This window comes from Urtica dioica, chromosome 2, assembly GCF_054948205.1.
Source record: "Urtica dioica subsp. dioica isolate 48M chromosome 2, U.dioica_male_clone48M_v1_H2, whole genome shotgun sequence".
NCBI classification, from domain to species: Eukaryota; Viridiplantae; Streptophyta; class Magnoliopsida; order Rosales; family Urticaceae; genus Urtica; species Urtica dioica.
In genome coordinates this window covers 46,854,034-46,868,231 of record NC_142757.1, presented here as the reverse complement: position 1 = coordinate 46,868,231, position 14,198 = coordinate 46,854,034, and positions in this window count along the sequence as shown.

Here is a 14,198-nt window from a genome sequence, read left to right as displayed (position 1 = left end):
ACTGATCAGCCCCCCTAAACTAAAAACAACAATAAAATGGAGGTTACATAAAACAAAGGTTACAAAAGTTATTGAATTTTAGATAACCTCCAGAATTAAAACACCCAAAAGAAATTACTCCTGATCAGTTTTAAAAAAAATGGTGCACAATTTTGCGGCCGTTATGGAAACGTTGATGTCGTACAATGTGCGGAGTAACAAGACCAGATCTTTGACAAAGTATCTCGGAACCACGTCTCTAAGTTGGTACTTGGTTTGCCCGCGTGTTGGCGGTCCGATGAAGCTATGTTCTTGGTCGTCTAGCTCTGTCGGTGGTCCGATGCTAGGGACGTCCTCATCATTCCCTCCCTGTTGAGAAGGATCCTCAAATCCAAATATGCATAATAAGGAGTCAAATCAGAGACATTGAAATTTGGGCTTATATCGTACTCACCAGGAAGATCTAGTTTATAAGCATTGTCTCCTATTTTTTTAGAGGACTTGAAATGGGTCATTCCCGCGAGGGAGTAACTTTGAACGTCGTTCATCCGGAAACCTCTCTTTGCGCATATGAACCCATACCAAATCTCCGGGTTCGAATGTGACCTTTCGTCGTCCTTTGTTGGCATACTTCATGTAAGCTTGCGTCTTCTTCTCGATATTTTTGTGAACCTCGGCGTGTAAGTCGCAAACATATTTTGCCCGTCTTTCCCCATCTAAATTCAAGTGTTCAGAAGTTGGTAATGAAATTAAATCTAAAGGAGTTTAAGGATTAAATCCATAAGCAACTTCAAATGGTGAGAATTGTGTAGATGAATGGATAGCACGATTATATGCAAACTCAACGTGAGGTAGACAATCTTCCCATTCTTTGATGTTATTCTTGATGAGTGCTCGTAAAAGGGCTGAAAGTGTTTGATTGACTACTTCCGTTTGACCGTCGGTTTGAGGATGGCAAGTTGTAGAAAAAAGAAGTTTCGTACCTAGCTTACCCCGCAATGTTTTCCAAAATTAGCTAAGGAACTTCGTGTCGCGGTCGGAAACGATGGTCTTGGGCATTCCATGCAATCTAACAATTTCTTTAAAAAAAAATAGCAATATTGGAAGCATCGTTAGTTTTGTGACAATGTATAAAATGTGCCATTTTAGAGAACCTATCAACAACAACAAATACCGAATCGTGACCATGTTTGGTGCGTGGGAGTCCTAAGATAAAGTCCATTGAAATATCTATCCATGGTGTATACAGAATGGGTAATGGTGTGTAAAGACCTTGCGGTTGGAATTTTGACTTAGCTTGCTTACAAATCACACATCGTTCGCAAATTCGTTTTACATCTTTTGCAATTTTTTGGCCAAAAAAAATGTTCATGAAGTGTCCCTAACGTTTTTGCCTCTCCAAAATGTCCAATCAACCCGCCTCCATGGGCTTCTCTCACAAGTAATTCTCGAAGTGAACTATGTGGTATACACAATTTAGCTTTTTTGAATAAAAAAAACCTTCATGTCTATAGTAAGCTCCGAATGCCACATTTTCACAATTTTCAAAAATCGTACCAAAATCGGGATCATTTTTATATAATTCTTTTATGCTCTCAAATCCCAATAATCTTGCATCTAATGAAGAAAGAAGTACATACCCTCGAGAAAGGGCGGCTACCACATTCTCCTTACCTTTCTTGTATTTGATGACATAGGGAAATGCCTGAAGGAACTCGATCCATTGTGCGTGTCTTCGGTTGAGTTTGTGTTATCCCTTAATGTACTTCAATGTCTCATGATCAGTGTGAATGACAAATTCTCGTTAGATGAGATAATGTTGCCAAGTCTAAAGTGCGCGAATCAAAGCGTACATCTCCTTATCGTACGTTGGATAGTTTAAAGAAGAGCCACTTAATTTCTCGCTAAAGTATGCCAACGGACGATCTTCCTGCTGAGTACCGCGCCAATGCCTATTTCGGAGGCATCGCATTCAACCTCAAAGTTTTGGTGAAGTTTGGCAAGGCCAAAAGAGGTGCTTTTGTGAGACGATCTTTGAGTAGTTGAAACGCTTTTTCTTGAGCTTCGTTCCATTGGAACCCAACGTTCTTCTTGATCACCTCAGTGAGCAGGGCAGTAATGGTGCTAAAGTCTTTGAAAAATCGCCGGTAGAAACTAGCGAGTCCATGAAAACTACGAACATGGCCGGCGTTGGTCGGGGTTGGCCACTCTTGGATTGCTTTCACCTTCTCTTGGTCAACTGTGATCCCCTTGCTATTAACAACATATCCAAGAAAGAAAAGCTCATCGGTGCAAAAAGTGCACTTATTGAGGTTAGCATATAACTTTTCCGAACGAAGAGTTTTCAAAATTGACCTCAAATGTAACAAGTGATCATCCATGTTTTTACTATAAATGAGTATATCATCAACGTAAACAACAACAAACTTCCCTATGAATGACCTCAAAATATGGTTCATTAGCCTCATAAATGTACTAGGTGCATTTGACAATCCAAAAGGCATAACTAACCATTCATACAAGCCATGCTTGGTTTTAAATGTTGTTTTCCATTAATCTCCTTCTTTCATGCAATTTGGTGATATCCATTTTTTAAATCAATTTTAGAAAAAATGCAAGAACCATGCAATTCATCTAACATGTCATCTAAACGTGGGATTGGAAAACGATATTTTACCGCGATTTTGGTTAATGGCTCAACAATCAACACACATTCTCCACGTCCCATCTTTCTTAGGAACAAGCAAAACCAGTACGGCGCAAACACTCATGCTTTCATGGATGTACCCTTTGGATAAGAGTTCATCTACTTGCCGTTGGAGCTCTTTGGTCTCATCGGGATCGGTGCGGTAGGCTGGACAGTTGGGAATTGAGGCTCCAGCAGTGAAATCAATTTGGTGTTCAATGCCTCGAATTGGCGGAAATCCGGGCGGAATGTCCTCCGGAATTACGTCCTCAAATTATTGCAAAAGTGGCACAACACAAGATGGTAAATTTGATGAAGAGTGTAAAGTCAAAAATACCTTCTCTTTGAGGATGATCAGTAACATCGGTTGTCCGGATTGATGCGCTCTTTTTACCTCACTTTTTTGGCAAAAAAATTTCTTTGCTATTTCTCTTTTTTTTTCTTGTGATGTACTCTCACTCTTATTTTTCCTCACGTGTTTGACTCTCAAGTGTTTGACGATGTATGCACTTTCTCTCCCTCCAATTTTTTTTTGGTACATTTGTGCCTGATCTTGGAGGACTTGTTTCGGAGTAAGCGGTGACAATGTGATGTCGCGGAGGTTGTGGCAGAAAGTGTACTTGTTGGTGAAGTCGGTGTGGGATACCTTTCGGTCGAATTGCCATGGTCGGCCGAGTAGCACATGTGCGGCTTCCATCGGAACTACATCACAAAGGACCTCGTCTTCATACCTTCCAATTTTGAGTGGAACGACAACTTGGTGGGAGACCTTTACACCTCCACTCCATTGGAGCTTGTAAGGTCATGGGTGATTGATCATCAATAAAGCGAGCTTCTCGACCAAGGTAGTGCTTGCTACATTGGCACAACTACCTCCATCAATGATCAAACTACATACCTTGTCCTTTATGTAACATCGTGTTTGAAAGATGGTCTCTCGTTGAGCATTTTCCTCTTCCTTGGCGAGCATGCTTAAGGATCATCGGGTGACAAGTGTAAGGCCATCGGGAGTGCAATCCAAGTCTTCTTCTTCTTCTTTCTCTTCTTCTTCTTCCACCGATTCTTCGTCAGTTACATAATCTCCATTCTCCGTCAAAATCATGGTGCGCTTGTTCGGACATTGGCTAGCGATGTGCCCTCGGCCTTGGCACTTGAAACACTTTATGTCACTATTTCGAGAAGTGCTAGCGCCGGTCTTGTCTTGAGAACCACAAGAAGTGTTGGCGTTGTCATTGGTGGAACTGTTACTTTGGAGGTTTCTGTTCCCTTTTCTTCTCGTTGTTACTTTTGCGTCTTGAACGATCGGTTGCTTCGTCTTCTTAATTGCTTCTCAATAGTATTGACCATATGGACCATCTCTTCAAGCTCGACGTAACGGTGGAGTTCTACTTCGTTGGCGATGTCGATGTTGAGTCCGGCTAGGAATCAAGCCATTGTTTGCTCGCGGTCCTCCTCGATGTCAGTGCGACTCATTAACATTTCCATCTCTTGGTAATATTTCTCCACTCCGATTACCTTGGGTAAGTCATTGAAGCTTGGTGTAAATCCATCGGTGGTAATGGTTAGGCAAAAACCTTTTTCTCATGAATGACTTCATTTGCTCCCATGTGTCTATGGCGGGTTCGCGATTCGTCCTTCTATTTAAGATCACTTGATCCCACCAAACCAATGCATAGTCATAAAGCTCAAGGGATGCGATTTTGACTTTGCTTACCTCGGAACAACTTCGGCCGTCAAAAACCATGTCGAATTTTCTCTCCCAATCAAGGTAGGCTTCGGGGTCATTCTTCCCATGGAAGGGAGGAACCTTCACTTGAACGTGGGCTAGTTCGTCTTGGTTTTGATTTCGAATTCGACCGTAGCTTCGTTCCGACCTCCGATCATCTTCTTGGTCGTCGTTTTCCGTATGGTGATTGCCCTCGCCGTTGTACTCGACGGGGATAACCTTGGTGATGAAGTCGGTATTCACCTTGGTCTTCGCTCTCGTACACGTTAGGATATTGGCAGCCTTCATACCTCAGTTGTCTTTCGACGAGTGGTGGATTTGGAGTTCGCTGTCGAACTTGCGGGGCTGGAACTTATGGAGGTTTGGGAGGTCGCAAGATGGCTTCTTCGAGGATGATGAATCTCCTATTCATGTCTTCCATCAAACCTTGGAGCAAATCAAAATTCCTTAGCCCTTCGGTGTTTCTTCCGTTTTGAGACATTTTTCTACAAAAAGAATGGTTAGAAATAAAAGCCTCACAAGAAAATGTCGCTCGTATTGACTATTTCATCGCTCGTGTTTTCACTCTTGCCTTTTTCCTCTCGTTCTCTTAGTCTTGATGTTTCTAGAACTAATACAAGAAATTTGCTCCAAGAAAATCTCTCAATGGTTGTCCAAGATAAATCGATGAAATTCTTCAACCACAACTCAAGTAAATATATATATATATATATATATATATATATATATATATATATAAATTTGTACTACTAAATTATGTGGCCAAAAGATAGAGTAATCTAAAGAAGGAAAGAAAAAAAAAATTATAGAGAAACAAAAGTTTTTGGAGGAAGTTGTCCGGAGAAGTTGTCTGGAGAAAGAAAAAATCTACTTGTCCGGAAAAAGTTTTCCGGAGGAGAGTTTTCTGGAGAGATTTTTTGTTCTTTTGCTTTTTTCGTTTTTTTGGAAGTTGCAAATGCAGATTCCACTTGATATGAACTTGCTTGAGCTCAAACAAGTGTTGGAATCGATCTAGGGTTTAAGAAAATAATTAACGCTTCGGTAAGCGGCGGAATTTTAAAAATTTTCTTTTACAAGTAAAACAGTTTTTACTAACCTAGACAAGTGCAAGTACATGTAATTAAAAACTAATATGAGCTAGAAGTTTACTAACCTTTCTTGAAGCTTGAACTTTGAAGAAGCTTTTGGAAAGTTTGCAACGCTCGTCTCCCCTCGCATCACGTCTCTCTTTCTTTCCTCGGCACATCGAGCAATCACGAAAGTTTCTATCACTAAATCACTCGAAATAAAGGAATTAGTGAGTGGGCACTTTTAAACACTACGACTTAAGAACAAGTCTTGAAGTCGCAGAGCTAAACACTAGGTCGAGTGAGGACCTAGGTGCCAAAACAAGAAAAATCGAAAATAAACTAGAGAGAGAGATGAGTTTCGGCCAAAGTTTTAGAGAGAGAGTCTCTCAAATCTCTTAAACTTGGATGAATGAAATGTGAGGAAAATGAGGCTCCTATTTATAGGAGAGATCTCACCTTCTATAAGGTAGTTTCCTCTTCTATAGAATATCACATATTCATGAGCTAATTTCCCTATTTCCTTTATTGAGTCACACGGCCAAACTAGGCTTCAATAGGCCTTGGATTTGTTTCCTATTTTGTTCCATGCCTTTGACTCTCTCTTGGTCAAAATTCCCAATGCATGCATATGCAAATTTGTTTCCTCTTTTTCTTTTGACAAGTATCTTGATACATTTATGCACAAAATAATCTCTCCTATTGCTCTATAGGGTAGGCGCCCAAGTCTCTCTAGAAGGAGCTTCTAGAAGCTTCTTCATTTGTTCATGACAACATGAGAAATGTCAATTAAGAATTTTCAATAAAACTCTTATGAAATGAAATTAACTCACAAGGCCCAATGATCAAGTCATGGCCGAGTGACATTAAGTCATCAAATGAACTTGACAAAAAATTTATTGACATTCATTTCATCCTATGTCTCAAAAGACAAAAAATACCCTTTTGACAATTTTCGTTCTTGTTTTGACTTAGCTTCCAGTTTAACTATTCCTATCGATGTGATTCGTGACAGTGACCTCATGGACCCAAATGAACAAAGCTTGAGCTAAACACTTGGACTCAAAAGTTCACAAACCTTTTTCAAGTTTGGCTTAATGCCAACTGACTCCACTAAAGAGTTGACACTGAAAATCTCTCGGTTCAAATGAATTTATTTTCTACTCAAGAATTTGACCTAATTATGATGAGCGGATCCACTGAATATTATCTATGTTTACCCTTCATGAATGTCATCAACTAGTCGGGATTTACTAAATTACCATTTTACCCTTCTAGCTGTTATTTCCTCAACTCCTTTGTCGCTTGTGAATAAGTTAGAAACAATGTATTGACGAGGAGCTAACAAGTCACATTGTTTCATCCAAAAGAGTCAGGACTCAATTTGGACACTGGCCAGTTCATTTATTCACACTCCAAGGAACAAAGCATGAGGTGACATACATTGCATTTCAGCAATCTTGTACATGAATTCCATATCTATGAGAACTTCACAAAGTTACTCATGACATTCTCACAACTTAGTACTTCACCAATAGGCCCTATTCGGAATCACATAGTGAGTCCGAACTTTGTCTTTCTCAAATGAGAATACTAAGGTGTGAAATGGCATGTCTCATTTCAGGATTAAGGTAAGCATGATGCAATTCATACATAGTGACTTCGAGACATAAGAGGTTAAATGGTTTGTTCTTATCTTGTCTCTAGAAGTGCACTGGTCAATTCAGTACCTTCGAAAGATACCTAGAAGAACTATAGAGTCTCCAACTCTCAATGCCTCATAACCAGACATCATAGATTCTTCTAACAATCGTACTGAGGTCAATAGTCCTTTGACCCTAAGATTGCGAATATATCGTTTTAAGCAAACTACGAAGAGTTTGTTCATGCAAATCTATATTTGTCTCTTCGTAAGTTGTTAAGTTTGTTTATGGACTAAAAGACTAAGGTTTTATCATAAAGCTTCAAACAAAGAAAGAATGAATGAACGTTTCAACTTTATTATTAAATGAATAGGCAATTACAAGCAAGAGTCTTCATGAGACTATATTACATCAAATGTACACAAATAGACACTACTACTCTTCTTGTGGGCACCATTGACAACAACAAGTTCATATCACTCCCCAACGACCACCAACCATCATGGAGAGAGAAATTTGGTGGTTAGGAAAACCTCAAGAAGAAAAACCCCGAACCTCAATCATTTTGCTTTAATTTTAGAGAAATTGTCACATCTACTACCATTTCAATAACATTTTCCAATAATCCACTAAAAACTAATTTTAGCTAAAAATACTACTTGGCTTTGTTTGGAAAACCCAAAATATCATTTACTTTAATATTTCTTACATTTTGATCAAAAATCAAAACTCAATTAATATTTATCTTTATTAATTATTTTATAATTTAATTGATTTTATTTATCTTTCTCTCTCCCTAACCGAGTTTATTCAAAATCTCACCCTCACCGATTACTCAAAATAAAGAGAAATATTGATTGTTTTGGATTTTGGTCAAAATGTAAGGAATATTAAAATAAAGGGTATTTTGGGTTTTTTTACACAAAGTGAAGTAGTCTTTTTGACCAAAATTATGTTTTAGTAGATTATTGGAAAATGTTATTGAAATGGTGGTAGATATGCCAATTTCTCTTCATTTTATCATGTTTTGCACTTTTATTAGAAACATTAGTGTTATATATCTGGTTCAAGTTTGTGTTCTACTTATATTACACATTATATATATCTATAACATAGATAATAAACACAACCTCTCCCCCAACTTTTATCCTCAGGCCGCCACGTGACGTCGCCAGGCAGCGACACGTGGCGGCCTTTTTTTTTTTTTTTTGCCCTGTGCCTTTTCGGTTGGGTTTTTTTTTTTTTTTCTTATTTCTTATTTCTTTTTTCTTGGCCTTATTTTTGTTTTTGTTTTTGTTTTTTTTTAGTTCTTTAATATTTTGTAATTTTTTTTTTATTTATATTGGTTTTTTTTCTCCCTCTTTCATCAATATATTTTGTATAATTTTTTTTTATGTATTTTATAATCAAAATTACTGATACTATCAATAACATACATTATTTCTATAACATAGATAATAAATGCAACCTCTCCCCCAACTTTTATCCTCAAGCCGCCACGTGGTGCCTTTTTTTTTTTTTTTTTTGCCCTGTGCCTTTCGTTTTTTTTTTTTGCCTTTGTGCGTTTCAGTTTTTTTTTTTCTTTTTTCTTATTTCTTTTTTCTTTGCCTTTTTTTTTTAGGTTTTAAATATTTTGTAAATTTTTTTTTATTTATATTGGTTTTTTTTCTCCCTCTTTCATCAATATATTTTGTATAATTTTTTTTATGTATTTTATAATCAAAATTGCTGATACTATCAATAACATACATTATTTTGACTGTATATTAGTTTTATATTTTCTTTATTAAATTCTATTTCTTTTTCTCTTTGATATTTATTTCTCTTCACCTTATATGTGTCTTCATATTTCATTGGAAAGCGAACGTACGTCTTATTTACCAATGAAAACCTAATCGATATGCAAAATAAATTTTTTACATTTTCTTATTCGTTCATTATTTTTAAGGGTTTTTCTTAATTATACTATATCGTTTTTTTTAGGTTTTTTTCAATCTCTTTTGTAAATCTTTTTTTTTTATGTATATTGTTTTTTTCTCCCTCTCTCGTCAATATATTTTGTATAATTTTTTTATGTATTTTATAATCATAATTACAGATACTATATTATACTATATCAATAACATACATTATTTTGACTGTATGTTAGTTTTATATTTTCTTTATTAAATTCTATTTTTTTTTTCTCTTTGATATTTATTTCTTTTCACCTTATATGTGTCTCCATATTTAATTGAAAAGCGAACGCAGGTCTTATTTACCCAAGAAAATCTAATCGATGTACAAAATAAATTTTTTACATTTTATTATTCGTTCATGATTTTTAAGGTTTTTTTCTTAATTATACTATATCATTTTTTTTAATCTATTTTGTAAAAAAAAAAATTTAATGTATATTATTTTTTTTCTCTCTCTCTCTCATCAATATATTTTTTATAATTTTTTTATGTATTTTATAATCATAATTACTGATACTATATTATACTATATCAATAACATACATTATTTTGAGGGTATGTTAGTTTTATATTTCCTTTATCAAATTATCTTTCTTTTTATCTTTGATATTTATTTACTTTCACCTTATATGTGTCTCCATATTTCATTAGAAAGTGAACGCAAGTCTTATTTACCCATGAAAGTCTAATCAATGTACAAAATAAATTTTTTACATTTATTATTCGTTCATGATTTTTAAGAGTTTTTTCTTAATCGTCGATTTCTTTGGTGCCCATTGTTTACGATTCTTGATAGCACAAATTAAACTCTACAAATTTTACTTGATATTATCATTTATAATATGCTAAAATCATTAGCGTGTAGCGCGAAGATAAAACTAGTATATATATATATATATATATATATATATATATATATATATATATATATTGGGAGTGTTTTACCCTCCTCGTACTATGTGCAAGTTAATAATAAAAAAGTAATCTTTCTAATAATGTAGTAATATATATATACATATTATCATTCTATTCCCTTATTTATTAATCACAACTTTTCCACCGAAAAATGATTAATGTAAACAAATAAACAAACAAACTAAAGTTAAAAGTTTCAAATCACAATTACTCTATCTGTTGCCCAATCCAATTTTTTGTAATAATACAAAAAAAAAAAAAAAAAAAAAACACACACACACACACACACACTCACACACAAACACACAATTCTCAACACCACCAACTTATGCCGTTTTTTTTTTTTTTTTTTTTTGCTGGAACACCAAACTTATGTTATGTCTCAGAGTCCGAACTTTTAAATTTGGCTCCTTAATTAATATTAAGAATTACAAGCAATTGTCCTAAAAAAATAGAGTGAGTAAGAAAGACTGATAATCTAAACTAAAAGCCCTAATTTCGTATATCGGCTGCAGAGAGTGAGTGAAGTCAGCTCTTAATTCTTATCTCACCGGCCGCTTCCACGCCTCCGTCTTCTTCTCAAGCATCGTCCCTAGAAGTTCCGATTTGCATGTAAAATGATTATACGACCAACTATTTCATGTAGATATAAAAGCTTAGAGATAGATAAACTAAGAGATATGACAATATGTTTTGCCTCTTGTTTAGATTATTAGGATTGTGATTTTGATTGTGCTTGAATTGATTAACCCCTTTCAAATGTTTTAATTTTTGTTTTTGTTTTTAAATGATCGGCTCTGTTAACTATTATTTATATACGTAAGTGTTATTATTGATACGGTAATTGGGGTCAACGAGGGTTTTATTAGTGCGCTTATGGAAAGGTCCAACACATGTGATTGTTAGCCTACTTTTTTTTGGGATTATACACAAGTTTGACATTTCAAATAATTTTGGATCAAAATTCAATAAATCTAGTATAATTCAAACATATGACTACTCATTTTGTGTATTTAACTTTTTAACTATTTTCTTATTCTTTTTCTCTCTCTCTCTCTCTCTCTCTCTCTCTCTCTCTCTCTCTCTCTCTCGTGTCTGGCTGATTTTTTGTTTGTTTTTTAGTTGCTGAATCTTCACAGTGTTCACTTTCGTTCTCATAGAACTGTTTGAAGATTTTTTTTTTTTCATTTGAGGAATCTGAGAATTCGTTTGAAGATTCATTGAAACTTTGTCAATTTAATGACATGGATGTCAATAAATTTTATGGATAATAATAAATCTCCAACAGACCTAGAATCTTAAAACGAATTCACAGAATTTTTGAAGATTTATTGACATCCATGTCAATAAATTGACAAAATATCAATTAATCTTCAAACGAATTCCCAAATTCCTCATATGAAAACAAAATTCAAACGTACGAGACTATGACATGCTTTTTTTTTCCCTTGTACATTCTCACGTATATTTATATGGGAAATGACCTCAAGTAGTAGTGAGTTTAATACTTTTGACCAAAATATGGCAAAGTATAGTTTTGGACACTTTTAGTAGTATGTCTAATATGCAATGTCTATTTTACCCTAAAATTTATTTTCTTTACTTTTTTTTTTCTTTTTTCCCTCTTTATTTTTTTTAATTATTTTCTCTCTCTGTTCTCTTTCCCTCTCTTCTCCGATCCCTTCCACCACATTCGCAAGATTTCTCCGATTTAATTCCCGCCATCGATTTCTTCTCTCTAGACGTCAAAACCAATTTCTCCGACGCGTTCGGCGGCAGCGACAACATCATGTCTGAAGTCACAGCTACAAATATTGTAGATATACATGTCTACAATTACATAAATTTGTAGACATATATGTCTACATTATCAAAATTGTAGACATACGTGTCTACAATTACAGAAATTATAGATACACATGATTTGTAGACATACATGTTTACATTATCAAAATTATCGACGTACATATATGCAATTACAAAAATTGTAGACATACATGTTTACAATTATTGAAATTGTTGACGTACATGTAAACAATTACACAAAATTATAGACATAACGTTAAAAATAAAAACTATGATAAAACTTTTGCTCAACTTCCCAACAGACATTCATTCATTGACAAAGTAAGAAAAAGAAAACAAATAAGCATCAAATTCCCAATAGTTTTATGAAAATTTAAGAGAAATGAAAATCTAATAATCACAAGAGACATAAATACAAGAATCACGGAATAATTCATAGCATTGCTCATCTAAAAGCTTCACCAAGTCAAATTTCAAACATGGCCTTTCATCAAATCTAAACACAAAGTCAAATAAACAACCAAACAAAAAATTGATGCAAAAAAAAAACCCCGAAAAAGATATGATGTTGTCTAGACTTTATTTTGGTTATAACATTTTACAATCATTGCAATAGTTTATGGGATAGAGTAGCAAATCCAAACCACGAAGTCATTTTTTGGGACAGACCAGCCAACTCCTAAATACAAATAATCAACATTTGGCCATCAGAATGAAGAGAAAAAAAAACCAAAGCCTTAACAATTGAAACCAATTATCTCTCGGACATTTTATTAAACACCAAACGTGCACAACAATAGTAGAGTTCCCAATAGTTTTATGAAAATTTAAGAGAAATGAAAATCTAATAATCACGAGAGACATAAATACAAGAATCACGGAATAATTCATAGCATTGCTTATCTAAAAGCTTCACCAAGTCAAATTTCAAACATGGCCTTTCATCAAATCTAAACGCAAAGTCAAATAAACAACAAAACAAAAAATTGATGCAATAAAAACCCCGAAAAAGATATGATGTTGTCTAGACTTTATTTTGGTTATAACATTTTACAATCATTGCAATAATTCATGGGATAGAGTAGCAAATCCCAGCCACGAAGTTATTTTATGGGACAGACCAGCCAACTCCTAAATACAAATAATCAACATTTGGCCATCAGAACGAAGAGAAAAAAAAAAAACCAAAGCCTTAACAATTGAAACCAATTATCTCTCGGACATTTTATTAAACACCAAACGTGCACAACAATAGTAGAGTTCATCAATATGTCATTTCCCATTAGATCTGAAAAACCAATACAAACCAACACACTACTAATAACTAACCACTAACAGGACGCATGATCCACTATCTCACCACACAACATAAACCTGGCTTTAATTAAAGTAACACACAAAAAATCAAGATTACACCTCATAATTTGGGGAGTTTCGGCTCGGCGAGCCGTAACAGGGTGGCAGACGGGCGGGGGAAGGAGGGAGGGTCAGCACAGGCGAAGAGCCTTGAGAAGGGCATGGCGGCGGGCGGCGGCTCAATCTCGTCCATGTCGTCGGGCTCGTCCTCGACCTCCACGGCATGGCATGTGGTTGTCCCCCCCCTTGGCACTTGTGTCCATGTACGGTGACAGAAACTCCGAAACCTCCGACACCAGCGTCAAAGGCTGTATGTGCGACACCGGGGTGTGGTGAGGTTTGAGGCGTACGGGGCCAACACGAAGTCCACCCGAGCTGAGATCTCCGGGACGATGGCGCGATAATTAGAGTGCCGCTTGAAGAGATTGGAGGTGAGATTATGAGTCGAGATGAGGGAGAGAGTGATGAACCGTGCCTGGGAGTAAAGATGTGCATTTTTTTTCCTTTCTTACGTCACTCTCTTCTTCACTCTTCCGCCCCCAATTATTCTTCTCTCTGATATACAAAAAAAATGGGTGTGTGTGATTGAATGAAGAAGGTCAAAAAGAAAGGAAAAAATAAAATAAGGGTAAAAAAATCATTTCACATAGAACTCACTAGTAGAAGTGTCATAAATTATACTTTGGTAGATTTTGGCCAAAACATCAAAAATACTTCTAGATGTGACCATTTCCCCATTTATATACCTTATCAGACATAAAAACATGATTTTTTTAAGCTGGTAACCTTTAGAAAGACCAGTTTTTAATTCATGACCTCCTCTCTTAGCGTAATATTTTTTTTTTTCTTATTTATTTTTTCGAATTTACGAAAATGCGCTCTGAAAATTAGGTTCTTATACCGTCATTTGACCCATTTGAACGAATCAAACCCACCCCCCCCCCCCCCCCCCCCCCCCAAACCAAAACCCCAAAACCCCCAACGTCGCCAACCGCTACCTCATCGTCCTCTACTAACAGTCCTCTAAGAAGACCTCGTCAAGCTCCAGGAAAAGTACGGTCC